The following is a 27067-nucleotide window of genomic DNA, read 5'->3' as shown; positions in this document are numbered from 1 at the left end:
CTGTATGAACAGTACAGGTCAACTAGCTCTGATACCAATTGTTGCCCAGATGACTAACACAAGAGGGGGGGTGAATTGAGTTGTATTAAAAAAAAATAATAATTATAAATCAAATATATAATATAAAATATAAACAAAATATGAAATAACAATAAATATAAAGAGTAAGGGTAAGAGAGAAGCAAACTCAGTATGTTAACGAGGTTCGGCCCCACTGCCTACGTCCTCGCCTCAAGCTACCCCTTGAGGATTCCCAAATTCACTATTCAACCTCCTTCAGGTGGAGATAGAAATCTATTACACCTTTGAACAACACCGCTACAAAAGATCCGTGTAGAACACCCTCTACACTTGCAATCACCTTACACGTGGTGATTCAACTATTCCCCGTGTAGAATACTTTCTACACACACAAGGGTTATACACACCCTTTTTCTGATACAAGAGTTGATAGTGGGTAGGTTATCAGAAAACACTTCTCAATGAGTGAAATAAGAACAATACAGCGCAAACTATATCTCTCAAAATGAACAAGGATTAAGGCTCAATGCTTAGAGAAGAGAGAATGAAAGTTTTGAATGAATGTTGTATGCTCTTGGTGTTGTAAATGTGAAGCTCTCAAATAATCTATTTATAGGCATATGAGACTTCATATTCAAATTTAAAAAGATTCACATGTCAAAGACAACATCATTCACTTTTTCAAAAAATTCAAATAAAAGGTTCTTCTTTTTCAATTGTCAAAGACAACATCATTCATTTTTTTTCAAAAAAATCAAACCTAATCTTTTACTTTTGGCATATGACAAAATGAGCACACTTTCTTTTTCAAAAAATTCAAACCTAATCTTTTACTTTTTGCATATGACAAAAGGAGCACACTTTCATTTTCAAAAAATTCAAACCTAATATTTTACTTTTTATATATGACAAAATGAGCACACTTTACTTTTCAAAAATTTCAAACAAAATCATCTACCTTTTATATAAGTCTAAAAAAGCATCAATTACTTTTGAAAATATTCAAATAAAACATGCACATGTGAAAGATGACAATCAATCATCTTTAATATTTTCAAAGTTCAACCCTTTAATTAAGGCATGCACATGTAAAAGATGACAATCAATCATCTTTCAAAATTTTCAAATTTAATTTTCAAAAATATTCATTCACATGTGGAAAATGTATTTTAATGCTTTATGATAAAATATTAATTTTGAGCATTAATCCTAATTTCGAATTTTAAGAGATTTACAACATTACTCTATGACTTTAATGTGAACTTATTTCCTTCTTGCTCATGCTTGGTTCTTTGATGTGCTTGATTCCATTGTGTGAACAACTTGAGCTTGAAACTCCTTTATTCTTTGAATTCATTTGTTATCATCAAAATCCATGTGTAGATTTATAATCACATGAAACTTGAAACCTTGGGTTCAACACATTTCATGAAAAATCTCTTCAGGAGGCACTCTTCAGGAGGGTTATACTCTTCAAGAGTTTATATGGGAGAATTTTATACAGAAAATTTGGATGGATCTTATTGCTTGATTGTGGGTACGGCCTCTTCAGGAGCACCAAATTATTTGTGCTTTTCTCTTTCGAGGTGTTTAATCTTTTGTATTAATATGTCTCACATGCTTTTAGACATGTCTTATGTTCATTAGATTGCTAAATTTCTTAATTGTCCTACTGGGACTTCAATCTTCCGTAGGATTTTAGCAGCTAAAATATGAGACATTTTTATCTTATTACATCCATAAATTAATTATCATTTGAACTTCCAGTTCATCTATGATAATCAAGATAACGTCGAATTATTTCATTTTATTTGCTTTTAGCAAATTTTTCTTTCCACTCCTAGTGGTAAGGATTTATAGTAAAAGAATCTTCTGGTTCTTCTATGGACGTCCATATGAAAATTATTCGACTTATCGTAATTGATTTTGGATTATTAAAATAATCATGAAAAGATACAAATATTTTGAATCATATCACTTTTGATGCATCATAATATTTGATTCAAAATATTTGATTCAATAATTGTATAATATCATCTCAAAGAGAAAACTGGTAGTTTTTTCAAGACGAGCTTCTGGCCCGAAATCATAAAAGTATTATAAAGATATTCATTATCACATCCAATCTCTTTCGTTTCTTTGAATAAAATGCATCATTTTTTTCACTACAAAGAATAAAATGATATAAATCTAATATCATTTATTTCAGGAAATGATGTGAAACTATTATGACGTGACTAATACTTTCTTATCAAAAACTCATTATTTTACTTAGCCACTAGAAGACCAGATATAAATTTAGAATATATTGTGAACTTTTGTACTCGTTATTGCTACTTCAGGAGCACACTCGATATTGCTACTTCAGAAGCACATTCGAGATATTCATTTTAAACATATATTCTTTAGTGGCTTTTCTTTACACAATTTCAATTATGCAACTTCAGGTATATTAATCATAATGAGCTTTTGGTACACGTATCACTTCTTTAAACTATGATATACTCAATAAAATTATTGATTTAAAGCGATCTTTCAGGAATGCTCCATTTCTATTATAAGATGAAACTTATTATCAATAATTCATAACAAGTATAAAAAATAAATAGAACTTATATATAAATTATGTGAATAAAAATTTATCACAAATATAACTGAGTTATAAATTATGTGAATAAATATAAAATTTTATCAAATAATAAAAATAAATATAATTTTTAATACTCATCTTAGAGATTATAAATAATATATTAAAAAATTTACTTAAAGTGAAGAGTAATAACTTCTTAATCATCGGAACCTACGTGCTGAATAGAAGATCCAATTAAATTGGGGTCGTAGGAGCGCATGGGCGGCCTCATCATCTCCTGGAGGTCGTCGTCAGTAAGTTCGGGCAGCACTGCCTTTAGTTTAGGAGCTGTTTCGGGCTTCAGCTGGGCTTGGCATCTGAGGAGCTGGGCAACGTAGACGTTGGTGAGGCCCATCTCCACCGCTACCTGACTGTAAGACTTGCCGGAACTGCGTTTCACCGCTAGCAACCAATTCGCTATGCTCACTTTGCTTTCTGCCATTTCAGACCAAATCTTGCGTACCTGTGCGTCTGAGAGATTAAAGTTGTCCAGGAACCGTCTGGGAAAGCAGTGATTCGGGTCGCCAATGTATATGGACTGCCCCAGGTAATCGATGCCTTCGACTCTTCAATCCATCTCCACCATTTCTTCACGACATGAATCAACCCATAAAGAAATTCAGATCTGCAAGGCCATCCGGTCAACGAGAAGAGGAGGATGTAGTCTATGTGGTCCTAGATCCGCCGGAGAATAATTCTGATCATTCTTTCGCTTGCTTCCGGTCCCCATCATTCCAGATATGTAAAGGATGTTCGTGCCCAGATCCGAAAGATTTCCCTCTTCATCTGAGAGGGTGAGACCGATCTGGATCAGAGTCAAATGGTCGACGTTGGCCTTGAGGACCATGTAATGACGAGCGGGCTGTCAACAAGAGAACCCATAATCCCGAGAACGGACCGGCCATTCAAGACGAGTTGCATCTGTCGGAGTGCGAGCTGCATCTGCTGGATCTGGTGACCGAGTTGCCGAAGAAGACGAGGCACAGGGTTCGTTTCCTCCGCCGGAGGCAATAGAGGCAGGTTTGGGAGAAAGGCCGGATGGTTCCTCTACACGCCTTTCCGAGTCGAGGTGCATGGGGACATGAAGAAGGTTCCCGAGGAGGTGATCGAGTCGATCAAGAAGAACAAGATTTGCCTAAAGGGTAGGTTGGCCACGCCCATGGGAGGCGGCGTGAACTCGCTCAACATTCGAAGCTTCAAGTGAGAATAATGAAAAAGAACTGGGTTTTCTTGGCCGAAGCTCCAGGATTCCGGCAAGCATGTGGCCGAACTCTCTGATTCGAACTCTGTCATACATGAAAGTTAGGCCTTTCCTGCTACCATCTATCCCATGAGAGAGAAACTCGAGAACTAAGCGGCAGAAGGAAGATTTTTCACGCATCGTGCTGATAACGTTGCTGATAACGTGTCGTGAATCAAAGACAAAAAGAGAGAATGAGAGAGAGGTTTCGTTATACTCATTCATGAACTTAGAAATATCTAAGTAGACTTTTATGCTGATCACATAAATATTTGTTTATCTTTATTTACATTTTTAATGCTTGATTTATTATTTATTTCATGGTTGCATCCAAGCACTGTTTTAATGCTCCCGTCATCATTGTGGGTCATTCGACCATATTGTTAGACTCTGACTCCATTGAAAAATTACATCAATAATTATGGTAGAAATTTAAATAAAATAGAAAATGAGAAAAAGAGAATGAGAGAGAAGAAATTTTTGAGGACTATATATTGTTTATTATGAATAATTCAATAAGGCATAAGTCCCTATAAAGAAATTACAAGAAGATAGGTAAGATAATCTCTAGATAATTATAAAATTCAATTATCTTAATAATAATCAAATCAGATTTTACTTTGAGCTTGATTTGATTTTATCTTTATCTCTAACATGATAGAGATAAGTATGCGTCACAGGCGAAGAAAGACCTATAGGTGACCAATTAAGAGACACTCACGAGAAGATTACGTGGTACAAGGTGATTAAGAGTTGAAACTGAGTAAAACATTCGGAGATTATAGGATAATGCAAGGAATAACCATGGCTAGCAGGGAATCTTACTTGGGGTTTGTCTCGTGAAAGGTTCACGCCAACATAATAGGCCAGTCCCGCATAGATACCCATGTTGGCGGCACACTATCATCTCCAGTATCTTATCCACGAGAAAGACTTTACCAAATGGGATGCCTTAAACCATATAAATACACCACCAAGTATGTGCCGCTAGATTATTAGATTGATTAAGAGACTTTAGGTTTTCTTTAACTTAAGCATTGGAGTTAGGGGTGTAGCCGGTTCGATTTTGAAAACATTTTGGAACTGAATCGGTATATACCAACTTTGAAAATTTAAGAAATAATATGGATCGATTCATTACCAAAATCAGAACTTTCAGTTTTTTCAGTTTTGAACTTATACAATCCGGTTTTCCAGTTTACTGTTTACACGTGTAACACTATATAAGTTTAATATTATAATATTTTCAATACTAAAGTTAACGTCGTGTTTTGTACACCCTTGGGCCGGGTTGCTCAGCGGTGCAGGTCTTCACTTATGGCGGATCCTGAGGCGGGAGAGGGGTGGCACTGCGGTAGCCCGGGAAACCTTTGATGGCAAAGTTAGTATAGAGTAGAGATAAAATGATTAAATAAGAAGACAACAGTTATATATGATTGACAACAGACTTGAATTCATCCCCACTTACCTCCTAGTTCTGGGTGACTTTTTATACTTGGTCATTCAAGTTAGGACATGCCTTGTGTTTTCGGGCGAAGGGACGCCTCTCCTTGAAGTCTCCACCACCATATTGAATTTAATGCGGTGTGGTTTTTTTGTGTCAATCATTTAATGCGGTATGGGTCTTTGGTAGCATTGCCGGATGCCGTCTCTTTCCTTTTTCCCGATTATGGTTTCCTGCACCCTTTTGTAACGTCACATCTCAATGTTGATGATTACCTCTAATCTGCATGGGTCTGGATCCTGCCCAACCCGCATGGGTTTGGGACCCACCCTGGCTATCAAAGGGGGGCCCTTCCGAGCTCGAGTCGTCATTCCTGGAGCTCATGGGGCTTGGCGAAGTAATGGGCCTAGGGCAGTACTATGGGCTTTAGGCCCTGACGAATATACCCCCTAACAGTTACCCCGCCAATTCTCATTGGGTTGATCTGATGGAAATTTTCATAGCTTCTTGTTTATCACAGTTGATCACTCTTCTTGTCAATGAATGGCGACATGAGCTGGTTAGTGGCCATTCCATGTGTCCGATGGTGATTCCTCATATACTGCTACCGGGGTGCCAATATGGTTCCTATTGCTTCACATTCCTTGCAAGTTTAGGTTGTCAGATGTTACCCCTCTCTCTGCAACTATGAGACCATGCCTTTAAATTCGCTCCCCTTTCCATTCGCATTGCTATCTTTCTTCTGCCTTTTGTACTTTTGCTTAGCCCACTGCCCCCATTTTTTGCAACTTCAACCCTTTTTGGCTTAACTTAGTTTTCTCAGCCCCGATGGCTTCCTAGAAATCCACCAACTTGACTTGGCTGGCTTGTTAGAGCCCGGGTTTTTGGGTTGCCACTGGCGCTCTGGGGCTCTGGGGCTCTCTCTCTCTCTCTCTCTCTCTCTCTCTCTCTCTCTCTCTCTCTCTCTCTCTCTCTCTCTCTCTCTCTATCTCTCTCTCTCTCTCTCTCCCGCCGTGCGCCACCTCTCTTATCTTCTTCCCCACCAGCTGGCAACCTCACCCCTCCATTTTTAGCCCCTCCCGCGTCACAAAACTTCTCCACACATGGCTTCAAGCTGTACGCTCTTAGTGTCCCAGTGCCACTGTGGCACCACCTTGGGCTGCCATCTTCTCACCACCTCACCGGCAACCTCCCAACTACCTAACTCACCCAACATCAGCCCCGATCTGCCACTATTGAAGCCCCTCCATCTTTTTTTTTTTATTTGGATATTTTAGCCTTTAACCGCCGCCCACACCGCTACCCACGACCAACCACCATTACCAATAGCTTCACCAACACCTCTAAGTCCTTCCCTAGCCATCCCAAATCTTTGTTTATTGATTGGACTAAACTGTGACTCAAATTAATGAATCAAAAATCTAGTGCAGTTTTACCTGCAAGTATACAGGCGTTGTAGTATCTTACAGGATCGAATCCACGGGGAAAGGTTACTTAAAATTAAACTTGTTGAAAAATGTGAAAAACTTCACAAAGAGAAAACAAGAGGATGATATGTACAATGGATGGAAGAGGTTACTAGTCATAGACTAGATTCATATTTTTAGATTTGTGATTGTCGGATTGGAATGTAAATGACTAACAGATTAAATTCAGAGATTAATAAAACTAAATTAAGAACTAAACTAAATTAGAAAATAATTGACAAAACATGTATTGAAAATTGAAAATGCATAAAACCAATAATCTAGGATTCATCACAAATTCTCAAATTAAACCTTAGCAATTGTAATCACTATTAAAATGAAAACTTAATGAAACAATAAAAATAAATAACATGAAATAAGTAAGCAACAAATAAATTACCCAACTAAAACAAAAACAAACCAAGAAGAAAACCACCTCCAAGATGCTAGTCGAAAGAAAAAACGTAAAGAAGAAGAACAAAGACATCGAACTGCTAAACGAAAATTAAATGCATGAAGACAAGGCAAACCACCTAGTTCATGAGGTCTCAAAGTAAAAGCAATACAATAAATGAAAAAAACAAAAACTGCACTGTTGCTTCTTCTAAACAGAAAATAAATTAAGATCAAAACAAAACAAACTTGCACTGCTGCTACTTCTTGAAAACAGAAAATAAAAAGACCAAAACAAAAACTTGTGCTGCTACTAGATTCTCAACAGAAAATAAAACAAGTCCAAAAACTCCCACACCGTGGTGCTATGCTTGCTTTTAAAACAGAAGACAAAATAAGAAAACAACTAAAAAAACTGCCCGAGCTCCAATTCTTCAAAGTCTGAAAGAAATAAGAAAGATCCCCTCCGAAGACTCCTGGTTGCTGCCACTTCTTCTAAACAGCAAACAAAATAAGAAAAACAAACACTAAAGACTGACCGTGTAAACAACTCCCCCCGGTTCAACAAAAAGAATAGAAACTTTAAACTAAACTACTGCCCGAGCTCCCTTTCTTCCAAGTCTCCCCTCTGAAAATAAAGCAAGAAGTTCCCATCAAAGCAAAAGCAAACTCCCTCTCCACTCAAGGGAAGCATCATTCGGTCTCTCCACTCAAGGGAAGCATCCTTCCAATCTCGGCTGCACCATCCAAAAGCAAAAGCAAGCAAGAACCCCCACTCGGTCTCCAAGTAAAGCAAGAAGTACCCCACCAACATTCTCCTCTCCCCACTTGAAAGTAAAGCAAGAAGTCCACCATCAAAGCAAAAGCAAGCTCCACCCAAGCACCACCAACCGTCCCTCTCCACTCAAGGGAAGCATCTCACGGGACCACTCACTCCACTCAAGGGAAAAGTAAGCTCTCTCCACTCAAGCCCCCCACCTCCACGAAAAAAGTAAAAGACATAGCACTCCAGCCGTGGCCCCTGCATGTCTGAATTGCTATCATGCATGTGTGGTTTGTTGAGTGCTTCGTGTGAGTGGAGTGCTGTCCATGTGTCTGGTCCCATGTTGTCCGAAGTTCCAGCTAAATTCCTCAATTCCGACTCCCACCTTTCACTCCTTCATCTCGGCTGCACACTCCTTTATTCCTTTTCTTTAAGTTCAGCTCTTCCACTCATTACTCTCCCTCTCTACTCACTTTTTCTCACCCTTTCTATATTCATGCATTCACTTTCAGCGACTCCACTCTCTCTTCATCTTAGGATAATTAACTAATAAAGGCTAAACACAACAGCCCCACATCAATTGTTCTCCTCCATCACGGATGATCTCTTCAATCACCTCTCAACCGATTGCTGCCTCTCTTTCCAGCACAACTCACCAGCTCCAAACTCATGCACCGATCGGCTGCAGCAAAAATAAAAACACCCACCGGTTGCTTTCTCTTTACTTTCCAGCACAACATAGTTTAATTCCAGCACACTCACCGGTTGCACATGTTTCTTCATTCTTTATACATGGCCTCAATCCACCGATTTCTCTCATCTTATTCAATTCAAACCAAGGTTGCCGAGTGGATGATTTCTTGGATGATTTCTTTTCCAGCCCCACATTAATTGCTTTCACCTTTGTCTCTTTTATTTATTCCATGGAGTACCATGCATGTTTGCTTTGCTGCTGTACATTTGCAATTCAAACACAGTTTCCAATCTCACGAGGTCCCCTTTAAATGAATTTCAGAGCACGAATTGCATTGACATGTTGCAGATTTCATTGGTATGGTGCCATTGAATCTATTATTGCTTAGATCAAGCTTGCACCTGAGGATTGATATCGCAATTTTATTTGATCATGTGAATTTTATTTGAACTGAAAATAAAAATAACACTCAAAAATAAATTAAAAGAAAAATAGATTATCACAAATAAACTATATATGTGAGGAAATATTGTCTCATTAAATCATAGTTATAAAATTAAGCATAAACATGATATTAATCAATTAAAAATCACAACTCGTATTTATGCTTATTAACTATTTTTCCATCTAAAACCAATAATAATGTCATGATGAATTGAAAATACATTGGTTTTAAATAGCTAAAATATGCAATATTTCAGCTCAATCACACCCCCCAACTAGCATTTTGCTAATCCTTGAGCAAAATAATGAAAATTAGTTGAGATGAACATTGCATAAAGCTCGAAATTCAAACAAAAACAATCAAACATAATTCTGAATTCTCACAAAAAATCGATTCGTGACTACTCAACACCAGGATTTATATCCACAAGGAAAGTCTCAGTAATTGTTCACATAGAATTGGGGCAAATGTCTCAGAACTCGGATATGTGTGTGTGGCTAAACCTCTGTATGTTCCTCACTAATAAACATGATTTATCATAGGATTTTTCAACCTTAAGATTAATCATTATTGATTCTAACTACCTGAAAGCCTAAGGGACTAGCAGTTTTCACGCCAACTCTGTTTAAAGGTTGATCATTCAACCCCCAAAGTTTTGGGTAACTGTTTCTAGCCCTTTATTTAGGAAAACTTACATGATTTTTTTTTGTTTTCTTTTCTTTTCGTTTTCTTTTCTTTTCTTTTTCTTTTTCCTTTTTTTTTTTTTTTTTTTTTTTTTTTTTTTTTTTATATAAGGCTCGGTAGTCCTGCAGTTTACTTCTCCTGTTTTAAATCAATGAACATTAATGAGGAACACTACAAGTGTAAGCATGTGCAAAAAGTTCTTTCAAAACTTGCCCTTCATTCTATATAAATTATACTAATTCTCATTTTTGTAAATATCGAATCCCGGTGTTTCAAGTCACTCCTCAACAAAATATGATGCATCATAAGTCATGTTCTATATTTAAGGTTGAAAATAAATCTTCACAAAATAATTCCGCTCAACTACTCCACCAAGATACTCAAATTTCACAAAAAAATGCCAGAAGTGTGCGTTAATCGTGCACCTCACAAATTTTATTTTATTTTATTTTATTTTATTTTATTTTATTTTTTTTATTTATTTATTTTTTAAAGGAATTTAACACATTTAACAGAAAACCCTCCCCCCAACTAAATGTGACATTATCCTCAATGTTCAGCAATGAATATCCGATGATGTATGTTATACAGTCATGATTAAACAAAGAGGAAACAAATTCACTTGAGATATTCGAGTGCACAAAAGGAGTAGATTTCTGTCAAAGTTAAAAACATAACAGAAAACAAAAGAAGGAAAAACAAAACAACACATATAGTATATACAATGATGATTCAGAAATTAATTCTGATACGCAGGATCCTCCAAAGTAGTGGACCCAAAACAAAATAAACAAAATGCAAAACAAGCAAGAATTTTTTTTTTTTTTTTTTTTTTTTTTTTTTTTTTTTACATAAACTTGAGGTTTTTAGCCTCAAGTTTGAGACGCTCATGCTCTTCATACAGCATCAGGTCATCCTTAGCCATGGGAGCTGGCAAGCGGAATGAAGAATCTAAAAGAGACTTCAAATGTCTATTCTTCTGCCGTTCAATTCCTTCCCTTATGTGAGCCTCTTGAGAAATTCGTTGAAGTACAACGATTTGTTCTTTCAGCCTTTCAACCTCATTGTTTTTGGCTTGTACCCTTTGGGAAAAAGCCACAATGGAGGATGAGTAGCGAGTCCCAAGACTCACCAGGTCGTAGATAGCCTCTGAGTCCGACCTATTAGCCATACTATTATTTTCAAGTTGCAGCATGGCACTAATGGTGGCTGCGGAAAGAACAGGAGGTTGGGATGCAGAAGGTCTCATGGATTGATCTAGAGGAATGCTTGAGGAATGAGCCATTTGCTAGAAGAATAGAAAGCTTAAAGACGAGAAAGTTGAAAGAATGCAGATGAGTTTATAGAGATGAGAATGAAAACTTGATGCGGATTTGATGAAGTTCAGGACTGATTTTATAGAGATAGTACAACGAACCAGACGAGCTATCATCCACGTCAAAAAGCAATGTGATTTCGGTGAAATGACAACTCGGAGCCTAAAATCCCGTTTTTCAACAACATCAGGTGATTTCAAATCTCCAGCCACTCTTGTCAGATCACGGACGGATCCAACTATTTTTTTAACTTTCAAATCTCCAGCCACTTGTCAGATCACGGACGGATCCAATTATTATTTTTTTAACTATCTACAGTCACACTTGTCGGATCACGGACGGATCCAACTTTTCTTTTCAACTATCTACAGTGTCTACTAACGCACCGTTTTATTCATTCCACACCCCCCAACTAGTGAGAGACATAGTCTTTATTGAATCGAACGAAAGAAAACAAAGTGCACAGATCTCAACAAGCAAAACAAACAATCAACATGAAATATAAAATCAAAGCAAACAAACAAATAAAAACAAAGCAAGTAAAGAAAACTGTAAAGGAGGAAAAACAAATCAAGACACTTCCCTGGGATTTACAATGTACGGCCCACTCCATCGGGATTTGCAAAATTTTTGAAATTGTTTTCTTAGCTCGGAGAGAAACCGACGTTTATTTTGGGTGGACCATTCAGAAGGTAATCGCTCAGTCCCTTGAAATGGTAAAGAAAAATCTGCAAAACAATCAAAAAATTTAAAATCATCTTCATTATCAGAGAAAGGAGAATTTGAGCAAATAAACTTTGTTGGTGTCAAACTCTCCACAGCATTCAAACCACTTGTGTCATCAAAATGTGTTGGCATCTTGCAAGTGTTGAAAACGTTCAACTTAAGTGCCATGTTCCCAAAGGTAAGTTTTACAACTCCACTTTTGCCAGCTGCCAATCTCTGAGGATAGGGTACCACAGGTTGGTATCCCTTACTAGTTTCAGCATCTGCACTCACAGGCTTCTTCTGTTCTGGTCTTGCTACCTCTGGTTCTTTTTCAGCTTCATCCGTCACTGCTGCATCTTTAGGCGTAGGAGCAATTACCTCTGTGTTTATGGTCATCTCAGGTCGGGGAACTTCCTTCCCACTTCTCAAGGTAAGAACAGCTTTTGCTGTCTCAACAATGTCTCCCTTTTCTTGAGCATGTAATGCAGAGGTCAAGTCGCTGATAGAACTTCTCAGCTCAGTAATGGCCTGTATTGTCTGAGCTTGTCCCTGCATAAAAGCCTGTAATGTTTCCTCAAGGGTTTCCTTATGTGGAGGCTGTGCAGGAAATTTCCCTTTCTCTAGGGTGCTCAAGGTTGTGCTCATTTTATTAACACTGCTAGGCAACTCATTTATGGCCTGAGTATTTTGATTATTTGTGTTGGCCTGAATGAATTGTTGAAGTGTATTTGCCATCTGTGCCATACTGTCTTCTAGAGTCTTATTGGCAAATGATGAAGACTGAGGACTTTGTGCAGCTACATGAGGTTGAAATCCAGGATGAGCTACATAAGGATAGCTCTGAGGATTTTGATATGACGGATACTGGTGCTGAGGAGCACCTTGATTAAATGGCTGCTGCTGAGGTGGTAGGGACCAACCAGGCTGATCATTTCTCCATGAGAAATTTGGGTGATTTCTCCACCCCGGATTATATGTGTTGGAGAAGGGCTGATTCTGTGCTTGATTGACCCAGTTAGTTGATTGGATTGGCTCAGACCAACCATCTTGAAATACTGGCATGACATGATACATCGATCTTATATGGTGGAGATGAGTGGTTGATGCAAATGAGATGAATAACCAGAGATAAAATGGTAAAAAAAAAAAAAAAAATAACAAGTTTAAATTTAAGTTAAACTACTTTCCCTGGCAACGGCGCCAAAAACTTGATTGGACTAAACTGTGACTCAAATTAATGAATCAAAAATCTAGTGCAATTTTACCTGCAAGTATACAGGCGTTGTAGTATCTTACAGGATCGAATCCACGGGGAAAGGTTACTTAAAATTAAACTTGTTGAAAAATGTGAAAAACTTCACAAAGAGAAAACAAGATGATGATATGTACAATGGATGGAAGAGGTTACTAGTCATGGACTAGATTCATATTTTTAGATTTGTGATTGTCGGATTGGAATGTAAATGACTAACAGATTAAATTCAGAGATTAATAAAACTAAATTAAGAACTAAACTAAATTAGAAAATAATTGACAAAACATGTATTGAAAATTGAAAATGCATAAAACCAATAATCTAGGATTCATCACAAATTCTCAAATTAAACCTTAGCAATTGTAATCACTATTAAAATGAAAACTTAATGAAACAATAAAAATAAATAACATGAAATAAGTAAGCAACAAATAAATTACCCAACTAAAACAAAAACAAACCAAGAAGAAAACCACCTCCAAGATGCTAGTCGAAAGAAAAAACGTAAAGAAGAAGAACAAAGACATCGAACTGCTAAACGAAAATTAAATGCATGAAGACAAGGCAAACCGCCTAGTTCATGAGGTCTCAAAGTAAAAGCAATACAATAAATGAAAAAAACCAAAAACTGCACTGTTGCTTCTTCTAAACAGAAAATAAATTAAGATCAAAACAAAACAAACTTGCACTGCTGCTACTTCTTGAAAACAGAAAATAAAAAGACCAAAACAAAAACTTGTGCTGCTACTAGATTCTCAACAGAAAATAAAACAAGTCCAAAAACTCCCACACCGTGGTGCTATGCTTGCTTTTAAAACAGAAGACAAAATAAGAAAACAACTAAAAAAACTGCCCGAGCTCCAATTCTTCAAAGTCTGAAAGAAATAAGAAAGATCCCCTCCGAAGACTCCTGGTTGCTGCCACTTCTTCTAAACAGCAAACAAAATAAGAAAAACAAACACTAAAGACTGACCGTGTAAACAACTCCCCCCGGTTCAACAAAAAGAATAGAAACTTTAAACTAAACTACTGCCCGAGCTCCCTTTCTTCCAAGTCTCCCCTCTGAAAATAAAGCAAGAAGTTCCCATCAAAGCAAAAGCAAACTCCCTCTCCACTCAAGGGAAGCATCATTCGGTCTCTCCACTCAAGGGAAGCATCCTTCCAATCTCGGCTGCACCATCCAAAAGCAAAAGCAAGCAAGAACCCCCACTCAGTCTCCAAGTAAAGCAAGAAGTACCCCACCAACATTCTCCTCTCCCCACTCGAAAGTAAAGCAAGAAGTCCACCATCAAAGCAAAAGCAAGCTCCACCCAAGCACCACCAGCCGTCCCTCTCCACTCAAGGGAAGCATCTCACGGGACCACTCACTCCACTCAAGGGAAAAGTAAGCTCTCTCCACTCAAGCCCCCCACCTCCACGAAAAAAGTAAAAGACATAGCACTCCAGCCGTGGCCCCTGCATGTCTGAATTGCTATCATGCATGTGTGGTTTGTTGAGTGCTTCGTGTGAGTGGAGTGCTGTCCATGTGTCTGGTCCCATGTTGTCCGAAGTTCCAGCTAAATTCCTCAATTCCGACTCCCACCTTTCACTCCTTCATCTCGGCTGCACACTCCTTTATTCCTTTTCTTTAAGTTCAGCTCTTCCACTCATTACTCTTCCACTCATTACTCTCCCTCTCTACTCACTTTTTCTCACCCTTTCTATATTCATGCATTCACTTTCAGCGACTCCACTCTCTCTTCATCTTAGGATAATTAACTAATAAAGGCTAAACACAACAACCCCACATCAATTGTTCTCCTCCATCACGGATGATCTCTTCAATCACCTCTCAACCGATTGCTGCCTCTCTTTCCAGCACAACTCACCAGCTCCAAACTCATGCACCGATCGGCTGCAGCAAAAATAAAAACACCCACCGGTTGCTTTCTCTTTACTTTCCAGCACAACATAGTTTAATTCCAGCACACTCACCGGTTGCACATGTTTCTTCATTCTTTATACATGGCCTCAATCCACCGATTTCTCCCATCTTATTCAATTCAAACCAAGGTTGCCGAGTGGATGATTTCTTGGATGATTTCTTTTCCAGCCCCACATTAATTGCTTTCACCTTTGTCTCTTTTATTTATTCCATGGAGTCCCATGCATGTTTGCTTTGCTGCTGTACATTTGCAATTCAAACACAGTTTCCAATCTCACGAGGTCCCCTTTAAATGAATTTCAGAGCACGAATTGCATTGACATGTTGCAGATTTCATTGGTATGGTGCCATTGAATCTATTATTGCTTAGATCAAGCTTGCACCTGAGGATTGATATCGGAATTTTATTTGATCATGTGAATTTTATTTGAACTGAAAATAAAAATAACACTCAAAAATAAATTAAAAGAAAAATAGATTATCACAAATAAACTATATATGTGAGGAAATATTGTCTCATTAAATCATAGTTATAAAATTAAGCATAAACATGATATTAATCAATTAAAAATCACAACTCGTATTTATGCTTATTAACTATTTTTCCATCTAAAACCAATAATAATGTCATGATGAATTTAAAATACATTGGTTTTAAATAGCTAAAATATGCAATATTTCAGCTCAATCACACCCCCCAACTAGCATTTTGCTAATCCTTGAGCAAAATAGTGAAAATTAGTTGAGATGAACATTGCATAAAGCTCGAAATTCAAACAAAAACAATCAAACATAATTCTGAATTCTCACAAAAAATCGATTCGTGACTACTCAACACCAGGAGTTATATCCACAAGGAAAGTCTCAGTAATTGTTCACATAGAATTGGGGCAAATGTCTCAGAACTCGGATATGTGTGTGTGGCTAAACCTCTGTATGTTCCTCACTAATAAACATGATTTATCATAGGATTTTTCAACCTTAAGATTAATCATTATTGATTCTAACTACCTCAAAGCCATCCCAAATCTTTGTTTATCCCCTTTCAAAATTGAGTATTTTGAGACCCACAACTTTGTCTGAATTTACAATGTTACGTTGCTATGCTGCTACCTATACCGCCTCCGTGATCTTTGAAAATTATATTTTGAGAAGTGTCTGGGTGTTGAGATACTCTCAACACTTCTCAACATACTCCATTACTATTCATTATTTTATTATTACTTTTCACCTACTTTTTACTACTATTTAATATTCTATTATTACTTTTCATCTACTTTTTCACTACTATTCAACACCCAAACCTAATATTGTTACGCTAACAACTTTTCTGGAGTTGGTTGGTTGTGCCGGACTTAGAGTCAAAGGAATATGGGGGTCGGGTTGGATTTGATGATGGTTTGTTTATTTAGATTAATTGTGTTTGTGTGTATTATGTTGTCTTTAGTATCATGATTTTTATTGCATTATGGCATGCATATTTATGCATTGTACATAAAAAGAAAACTGACTTTTCATGTGAGAAATGAATTTGGATTGTTTTGTGATTAATGATTGATAAGGATTGAGAGAGAGGAAAAAGAGACTGTAGGGATGGTGGTAAGCAGGGACGGTGGTAGAGTCCCACTTGTGATTCCTGCCTACGGTGTACACGGTAGGGATGGTGGTAGTCCCGCCTGCGATTCCTACTTATAGTGGGAGCTGTAGGGATGTGATGCGACTAAAATCTGACTCAAATTAATGAATCAAAAATCTAGTGCAGTTTTACCTGCAAGTATACAGGCGTTGTAGTATCTTACAGGATCGAATCCACAGGGAAAGGTTACTTAAAATTAAACTTGTTGAAAAAGATGTGAAAAACTTCACAAAGAGAAAACAAGAGGATGATATGTACAATGGATGGAAGAGTTTACTAGTCATGGACTAGATTCATATTTTTAGATTTGTGATTGTCGGATTGGAATGTAAATGACTAACAGATTAAATTCAGAGATTAATAAAACTAAATTAAGAACTAAACTAGATTAGAAAATAATTGACAAAACATGTATTGAAAATTAAAAATGCATAAAACCAATAATCTAGGGTTCATCACAAATTCTCAAATTAAACCTTAGTAATTGTAATCACTATTAAAATGAAAACTTAATGAAACATTAAAAATAAATAACATGAAATAAGTAAGCAACAATTAAATTACATGAAGAAAAATAAACTTGCAAACTCCAAACGATGAACACAAACGAGAGAAAGGAAAAAGAAATGCTCAATGCTACAACCGAAAGAATAAAAACTAAATATGAGAAGTAAAACAAGTAAACAAGTAAACAAAAATGAAAATGAAACAAGTAAACAAAAACTAAAACTTTACGTGGTGCTGCTACTAGCTTCTAAACAGAAAATAAAACAAGAAAACAATACAATAAATGAAAACTGCCGTGCCATTGCTTTTAAACAGAAAAATAAAACAACTCAACTCCTAAAACAACTACTGCCCGAGAAGAAGAAGTGTCATGTGTTGCTGCCTGCTGCTCTCCTTGCTAGGTACACGAAAACAAGAACTTAAAACTAAACTCTCACTACTCTGCTGTCCAAATGAGAAAACAAAGAAACAGAAAAAAAAACAAAAACTTAGCTACTGCTGTCCGAATGAGAATGAAAGAAAAAACAACAAGTTCAACTCCTACTAAACTCCTACTGACCGAGCTCCAGGTCTGAACCAAAACAAAATAAGAAAAGCAAAAGCCTTCCCCTAAGCTACTGCCCGAGAAGAAGAAGTGTCATGTCCTTCCCCTAAGCTACTGCCCGAGAAGAAGAAGTGTCATGTCCTTCCCCTTAAAGTAAAGCAAGAAGTTTCCATCCAAGCAAAAGCAAGCTCCACCCCAATACCACCAGCCGTCCCTCTCCACTCAAGGGAAGCATCATTCGGTCTCTCCACTCAAGTAAAAGCTAAGCACTCCAGCCGTGGCTCTCCACTCAAGGGAAAGAGAAATGGAAAGCAAAATCATGCTCCCGGGACCACTCTCTCCACTCAAGGGAAGCATCTCAACTCTCTCCACTCAAGCCGTCCCTCCGTATGAAACCAAAAACAAAAAAAAAGAAGAAGAATCAAACTCTCTCCACTAAACGGAAAAGTAAGGAAAGCAAAAATCATTCCACTCTCTCCACTCAAGCTCCCCACTTCCACGAAAAAAGATAAAGCATAGCACTCCAGCCGTGGCCCCTGCATGTCTGAATTGCTATCATGCATGTGTGAGTTGTTGAGTTGCTTCGTGTGAGTCCCATGCATGGTGTGTTCATTGCATGTCAGTAGCTTCCCACCTCTCTACCAAACTGACCCCACTTATCACTTCTTCAATCTCGTGCACCATCAAATTAATACTTTTAATAAAATTCCCTTCGACTTGATGAGCACTTCGGCTGGTAGCCGAAAACATCCACTTGCTGAAGATTAATTGATTTGTTTTATCTTGATTTCTTTCACTTTTAGCACTTACACATCACTCCTTCAGCTGCCCCACACATCACTCCTTCAAATGAAAAGTATGAAAGGCTACCAGCCCTCTCTCCACTCAAACGGAATCCTCCTTTTCTTCTCCTGTGCCTCTCCGTGGCCAAGAAACCACCTCACGAAAAAGTAAAAACATGAGTGCTCCGAATGATGTTCTGCTGATGTGTGAGTGCTGCAGCTCTGATGGTTTGTTGAGCATGTTTCCGAATGATGTGAGTGGGTCCGAATGAAGCTGTGAATGAGGCAGATAGTTGTGGTCTTGCATGTGTATTACATGTTGTCCGAATGACTGCCAGCTGTGTTGAGTGAGTGCTGCTTTTATGTGTGAGTAATGATGCTCCTGCTGTCATGTGTGAGCTGCATTTGAGCTGCATGTGCATGGACAGACCATTTTTGTGTGCATCGTGTGAGGTCATGTACTGTTGTGTCCAAGCATCTCGGCTGCTTTAATGAGTTCATTCCACTCATTACTCTTCCACTCATTACTCTTCCACTTCAAACCCTCTCTACTTTCCTTTTTTACTTTGTCGTCCAGCACTATATATGATGAATACTTTAAATGTTGTTGAAATGTGCCTCATGTGCCTCTCGGCTGGCTGGCTTTGCTTTCATGTTGAAATGCTTCCAGCCTCTTCTTTTGCTTTCATGCGTCCACCTTTGTCTCTTTTATTTATTCCATGGAGTCCCATGCATGGTGTTCGTATGCTTGCATGTGTATTTGTTGTTTTAATGCAAGTTGAGTGGCTTGGATCCCATGCATGGTCCGAATGAATGGTCTGCATATTTTTGTTGCATGTTGCCGAAAGCTTCTTCACCATCATCCTCTATCTTTCTTCCAACTCAATATCACCACCTACACTGCATCATGCACATATGGTTGTCACTTGTTCACAAACAATAAAAATAACACTCAGAAATAAATTAAAAGAAAAATAGATTATCACAAATAAATTATATATGTGAGGAAATATTGTCCCATTAAATCATAGTTATAAAATTAAGCATAAACATGATATTAATCAATTAAAAATCGCAACTCGTATTTATGCTTATTAACTATTTTTCCATCTAAAACCAATAATAATGTCATGATGAATTTAAAATACATTGGTTTTAAATAACTAAAATATGCAATATTTCAGCTCAATCAGGATGGTAGTAAGTAGGGATTGTGGTAGTTCCGCTTATAATTCCTGCATACGATGCATGCGGTAGGGATGGTGGTAAGCAGGGATGGTGGGGTGGTAAGCAGCGATGGTGGTAGAGTCCCACCTATAGTGCTTTGATAGATTGAAAGAGAGGATAAAAGAACTGTAGAGATGGTGGTAAGTAGGGCCGGTGCTAGAGTCACATATGTGATTCTTGCATATGGTGCACGCGATAGGGATGGTGGTAGTTCCGCCTGTGATTCCCGCCTACAATGGGAGTTGTATGGATGGTGATAAATAGAAATGGTGGTAGTCTCGCCTATGATTCCCGCCTACAGTGCACGCGGTAGGGATGGTAGTAGAGTCCCACCTGCGATTCCCGCCTACAGTATTAATTGGTTAATGGGATATTTTTTTAAAAAAATGACGGTTTTGAATAAATGGATATGTGAACCATTTTTTGGAAAAATAATGGATTTTATGATTGGGTCATTTTCTGATAAAATTGTGGATGGTTATTTTTGGGAAATGGTTTTGGATCACATGCATGTTTTGTTATGTGCATGCATGTTTGTTGGATGCATTAATATATTTTTATCTCTTGAATTGTTTGGTTGATTACTTGCTAAGACTCGCAATCTTATGGTATTTGATACCCTGCGGTATTGTTTTATAGTACTGTAGATTTTGATGTAGATGATGATGTAGAGCTTGAGGATGCGACTCTACCGAGGGAGTGACGTGTGGTCACTTTGGTTCGTGGGTTATGTATCACTTTTTGGTTATGTAAATATTGGTCTTTCCTTTACTTTCGTTAGATAACTGTATAATATTTTGAAATACTTTTATTTTATTTTGTGTGTATTTAAATTTATGGTACTTAGTTGGCTAACTTTTAATCATCCGTTGCGACCTTGTTATACACATTGTGTATGTTGCACACACTAGGAGTACTTATTGTTGGAGTGCGTGACCTGTGTTGTCATCATCCCAACATTACGATTCTCCCATTTCTATACTTGGGAGTCAGGGCGTCACAATTCAGACATAAACAACTCACTAAATGCTCAAAACAGCAATTTGAACCCATTGTTGCCATCTCGTTGAGATACAAGTTTCTCTTATTTTAATTTACTTTGATCTCCAAAATTAGAAAAATGAAGAGCTCTTGATTTTCACCTTCTAAATTTATTTCTCTCTCTCTCTCTCTCTCTCTCTCTCTCTCTCTCTCTCTCTCTCTCTCTCTCTCTCTCTCTCTCAATTTTAGTTAAAAAAGAAAAGTTGACCTCATGAGGCTGCTAAGTGCTAATCTATTAATGAGGTTTCAGTTCGTTCAATCAATTCGGTTTTTTTTTTTTTTTTCTTTTCTCAGTTCTTTTGTATAAAGAAATTCAATAAAATTCTAACTTCAAGTTATCATATTGACCAACAGCTAAGTGTGTTTTGTTAATTTTGACGGCTTTTAAATACTTGTCAGACTAAGCAGCAGGAGAGATTAATATTGAAGAAGAGTAGAGAGGAGCAACTTTCTAAGCGATTAATAATGAAGAGACGGTTTTTATTAGAAGAATCTCATCTTAGAAAGAGTTTGCCTTTAATTCGAGAGAAACTTGCATTTTGTGAGGAACCGCAAATGATCGATGTTGATCCCATGCATGGTAAGCAACTTTGGGAACTTTATAAAAGGAAAGTATGAATAAAATATTATAGATTAAGAGCAATACTAAATATAGATCTAAGTTGCGCAAGCATATTATTTGTAATAAACATAGGACCCCTACGAAGGTCTCATTTTTATGAAGTGGGTCATACGGGATTTACAAATCTAAAACATTTACAGATCATTTTTCATAAACTAAAGGGAATAATTGTGACCTGGAGCTTTTCCCATAATAAACAAAGCATCCAAATAAAGGGTAATGCTACACCTACAGGGTGAGAATCCTCACCAAACAGCCAAAATGTTTTGTTATCTCTTTGGTTTTTTTTTTTTTTTTTTTTTTTTTTTTTTTTTTTTTTTTTACTTTTTACTTTTTTTCAAATATTTTTTTAAACACTTTGAACATTATTTAAAAATACAGAAAGTTATAAACTCAATTAAAACTACTTTTTAACCATTAAGTAAATAATAAAAGGAGAATTGGTACAAAAAATTGGTGACATTACTCGGTGGGAGTTGTGTTTTCCCCAAATAATTCATATCAGCCACTGATTAGATTTGCAAAAGGTATGACTTCAATTTTAATTCATACTAGAATATTAGTTTACACTACAACAAAAATTCATTGTTGGGACGATTTTTGTTTGGGACGAAACAAAAATTGTCCTAAAAAATGAGATATATGGACGAAATTCAAATTTCATTCCTAAAAAAATGATAGAAGGTGTTTACCATTCGAATGGTATATGTAGGAATGAAAATTTTCATCCCTAATAAAATAACCGTTTGAACATCCACAAAAAACGTTCGAACCAAATAAAATAAACATTTGAATAGATATTACATATGGTCAAACAACAATTTAGCGTGTTAAGTGACAAAATTTAGTAGGATATTAACTTACCATTCGAACAACATACAACAACGTTCAAACGTCAAAGTTAATCAATGTTTGAACATATATTATACATAATCGAACGGGGAATTGGCGGGTTAAGTCAATAAATTTAGCGCATTAACTCATTGTTTGAACAATATACAATAACGTTTGAATGTCAAAGATAATCAATATTCAAACACATATTATATATGATCGAATGGAAAATTGGCGTGTTAAGTCAATAAATTTAGTGAAGCATTGACTTATCATTCGAACTAATACGTTGATCAATGTTCGAATGTAAAATAAAGTGTTTGGACAGAGATTTATTGCAGAAATACCTAGAGGGAATGGAGAAACATTCGAACGTGATATATTCCGTTCAAATGGTTACATAATTTTTACAATTATTGATGGCAACAAAATACCTTACTTAATTATGGATAAATATTTTGTGATATCCCGTTTTTACGTATATTTTTATTAAATGAGTATTTTAATTTAATTTAAATATTCATTTTTTTTGTTTTAAATTTATCAAATTTTAATTGGATTTATTTAGTTGTGAAATTTATTTTGAGGTGTTTTCTTAATATTAATTTTGTCTATGTTTAAATTGATCTTTAATTTAACTTAGTTTATTTTTGGATTTTAAATTTTTTTGTTAGTTTTTACTAGTTATTTATTTTATTTTAGCTAGATATTTTGTTTAGATTATTTTATTCAATCTATTGCTTTTAAAATTATTTTTGTTGGATCAGTTTCTAGACCCTAGATGTGAGGACTGGACCTCATTTATTTTCCCCATCTTTCCTTTTTCTCTTTTCTTTTTCTTCTTCCTCTTTCTTTTCCCTTTTTCTTTTCTTTTCCTCATTTCTTCTCTTCCGGTTCTCTCTCCCTGTGCAATCTCTTTCTCTTTCTCCATCTTCCGTTGTTTCTTTCGTTCCACCCAGACCGCTGCCGTTCGCCGTCATGCACTGCACCGCCCCCACCGTTCGACTCCCCTCTGGCCGATGAACCTCTCCACCAAATCTCAGCCCCATCCTAGCCACCGTTAGCCGTCGTGAGCTCCTTCAAACCGCATGGTTTTTCCTATATTACGCCGCCGTCGTTCTACCTTCGGCCACCATCTCTTCACCATTTCATCACTGATCTCTTGTCGACCTAACCCACCCATTTCCAGCTCCAATCTGTCACCGGAGCAACCACCACTCCACCTCCGTTTTCTCTGCCACCCACCCATGGCCAACCACCACTTCCACTAGCTTCATAAACACCTCTAAGTCATTCTCTATCAATCTCAAGTCTTGGTTTGTTCCCATTCGAAAGTGGGTATTTTATAACCCACGGCCACAATGTATTTTCACACTGTTATGTTGTTTCTCCGCCACATTTTGCAAACAATAATTTGTGATTGGTTTGTTATGTCGGACTGAGTCCGAAGAGTCGGGGGTTGGATGGATTTGAGGATGGAGTTATTTATGTTTGGATGAGGTTTGGTTTTGTGTCATACATTGCATAGTGCATGCATGTTCATGTTTGAAAAATGAAAACTGAGTTTTCGTGTAATTGCATGCATGTACATGTGTTGGAAATTGAAAACTGGGTTTTCAAGTGAAAAATTATTTTGGGTATATTTGAACGATTGGATTGACTGGTTTGAGTCAGAGGTACTGTAGGGATGGTGGTAAGCAGGGACAATGGTAGAGTCCCGCATGCGATTCCCGCTTATAGACGAAATTGTAGGGATGGTGGTAAACAGGGACAGTGGTAGAGTCCAACCTGTGATTTCCACCTACGGTGCATGCGTAGGGATAGTGGTAAGTAAGGATGATGGTAGAGTCCTGCCTGTAATTCCCGCCTACAGTACTATGATGGCTTGGTTAATGGGCCATTTCTGGAAAATGGCGAGATTGAATTTTTAGGCCATTATTTGGGATAATGGCGAGGAAATATTTTAAATGAAATATTTTGGGCCAAAATAGGATTTTGGTGTGCGTGGAAAATGTGAATTTTCGGGACATATGCATATGGCATCATTTTCATGTATTTGGTTATTGTATGAATGTATTTTTATCTTGAGATTTGTTTGGTTAGTTACTTACCTGCGGTACTGTCTTTAGGAGGTGGCTCTGCCGGAGGATTGATTTGGTGCTTTTGGTTATTTATTAGAAAAATTATTTCTGTCTTTAAATTATATATTTTGGTTTATAATGATATTGGAACTTGTAATATTTTTAGTATGCTTATTTTTAAGTGAGTTTGTATTTAAAAAAAAAATCCGGTATTTAGTCGACTAACTTTATTTTTTTCCGATGCGCTATTTTTGTTGTACAATTTCGTTTGCACACACACTTGGCACTTAGCGATGGGATGTGTGACCTGTGTTGTCATCATCCCGACGCCTCGATTTCCACGTGTCCGTACATGAGAGTTGGGGGCATCACATATTTAATTTATATAAAATTTAGCAATTGAATAATATGAATAATAGAAATCAATAATTAAATTAGAAAAGACAAAAAAGATTTAGTTCATAATTAAATTAAATTTACAAAACACCATATATTGTCCATACCAAAAACTAAAAATAAAAAAATTAAATAAAAGATAGAAACGACTAAGATCCCAACTCTCTGCACACATCCTCGACTGCAGCGAGACGTGTCTCTAGCTTTGTCAGTTGAGTATTGATTGTGACTTGAGTCGCAGACATGGCATCAATCTTTGTATGTAAGTCAGAGATGCTAGCATTAATCTTTGTACGTAAGTCAGAGATGATAGTATTAATCTTTGTACGTAAGTTAGACATGGCAATATGGTTCTCCGTATGCGCTATATCAATCACTGCTGATGTCTGTCTGCTGATCTCTGCATGCACTATATCAGCCATCTCTTCACGAGTAGCTGTGTCTGATGCCTCAGCTTGTGTGGATGTCTCACCGACTGATACTCCACGATCTCACAGGTGTGCATCTCTTTAAGTATCAACCGGGTTTGGAATAGGACCATGAAGACGAAGTCTTGAGTATCCCATGTTTCATGACAAGGTGGAGGAGTTGGTTAGTCTCATCGGCTCCCAAACACACTTGGCAATATCTGGTAGGATCACAGCATATAGCGGAAATTGGGTGACTTGGATCCCAAATGGCAATATATCTATCATAATGTACCAGGTCTTTGATCGAATCCTATCGAATATAAAATCCACTAGGTCGATAGGAACGCCACAAGCGATGCGTATCATAAGTTTCGCCTGATCTATGTCAACCTCTGTCTTGTTCTACCACGGATCAATATTTTTGGCATTGATCAAATTCATGATCTTGAATAAACTAGATAGATCTACCTTTTTGATGCTCTTCGTCCCATTATAGGGAGGAGCATTTGGACCAACTCCCTCATCTCATGATCAACAAGGCCATCGAGTTCATCTATAGAAGATGCCTTGTCCTCAGCCATCTTCCCATCACCCAAAACTGGAGACTTTATGAGCATCACGTTCGGATATGCAGTATGCAATTTATGAATACCAATAAAATTAGCGAGTCTGTTAGTTAAAAATATAATTGAAGCTCGAGGTCCCATGCTTTGTTCTTTGGGTCAAGGATTGATGTCCAACCACGATCAATGCTAGCATTAAGCTCTTACACAAACTTGTAAAGGCAAAAATTGGCTAGGATTAGATGACTAAATGATAAGGTTTATCTTATCATTATTTGATTAAATTTGGATAAATGATAAGGTTTATCTTATCATTATTTGATTAAATTTGGATGAATGTAAAATAAGTATTGATTTGTATCTAAACAATATTGAGTCTATCTAGAAGTTTTAGGAGTTGTTTAGATAAGGCCCTGAAGTCAAAATCGAGTTCTGATAGTTTTGCCCTTATCCAGAAGAAATCTGAAACAGAGTTTAGTATATATCAGAAGAAGTTATCACGAAATGTTAGCAGTCCGTCGGGACGCGTTTTCGCGTCTGTTGCTAACCGTCAGCAAAGTCCTACTGTAACTAGAACTCTTTTCAGACTTTCTATTTAAAGGGATTCGGTTTTGTATCTTCTCAAGGACTTCAAGCCACGAATTTTACAGAGGAGATTCTGAGCGTTTATGAGAGAAAATTCACTTGAGAATTTTCATGGGATTTTTCATATCTTCTTGAGTGTGATTGTGCTTTGAGTGTGAAGCAACATCGATTGGATTTCAGCCTTTGGAGTTCCAGAAGGAAAGTCAACATTTGAAGATCGCCAGAGGTTCTGGCTGCTACTGCGGTAGAAGACAAACGGGTCGTTTGTCTAGGCAAGTAAGAGAGTCGAATTGCAAAGGTTTTGTAATTGATTATTGCTTGTAATTGTTTTTCAAATAATAAGATTGACTTTCCTGGGTTTGGCTACCCCGTAGGGTTTTACCTTTAAAGAGTTCTTTAAAGGGTTTCCCTTCGTAACCAATCGTTGTGTTTTGCAAGTTTGATTATTTATTTTAAAGTATTTGATTCGTTTCATAATCTTAATAATTGAGATCTAACTTATTTGTTTAAGGAAATTGGTAGACAATTTCGTGGTTTTACAGGGGTACGTTGGGAATTTCAAAACTTATGTACCTTTGGCTATAAGTTCATGGTAAAAGTTCTCCAAGATATAAAAGAGCTTATTGAGAAGCATTGTTTGGTCATGTTTAAATAATTGATTTATATTAATATTATTTAATGTGTATGCAAAATTTAGAATATTCTGGATGTAATATCTTTGTGTATATATTTTTTCAAGGATGACTTCGAACTAAATTTTGGTCAGAGAGAGGAGTGTAAGACTATCGATTAGATTATGTGTAATACATTTCACAAATATAAGGCGAGGTGTCATGAGCATTATAATAAGTTAAAGA

At 36.9% G+C, this 27067-nt stretch overlaps 2 long non-coding RNA genes across 2 annotated transcripts; both read right to left on the bottom strand.

The window, feature by feature from the left end:
- Positions 1-2454: 2454 nt before the first annotated feature.
- Positions 2455-6855, bottom strand: LOC122295035. The gene is made up of 2 exons (XR_006237836.1): positions 4716-6855; positions 2455-4047 (listed from the first exon to the last, which is right to left on the bottom strand). It is a non-coding gene; the product is annotated as an uncharacterized LOC122295035 (long non-coding RNA).
- A 6732-nt stretch (positions 6856-13587) lies between these two features.
- On the bottom strand, positions 13588-18752 carry LOC122294917. Its single transcript, XR_006237793.1, has 2 exons — positions 17460-18752; positions 13588-15365 (listed from the first exon to the last, which is right to left on the bottom strand). It is a non-coding gene; the product is annotated as an uncharacterized LOC122294917 (long non-coding RNA).
- Positions 18753-27067: the final 8315 nt, after the last annotated feature.

Source organism: Carya illinoinensis, chromosome 14, assembly GCF_018687715.1.
Source record: "Carya illinoinensis cultivar Pawnee chromosome 14, C.illinoinensisPawnee_v1, whole genome shotgun sequence".
NCBI classification, from domain to species: Eukaryota; Viridiplantae; Streptophyta; class Magnoliopsida; order Fagales; family Juglandaceae; genus Carya; species Carya illinoinensis.
This window is presented reverse-complemented; position numbering and strand designations above follow the sequence as displayed.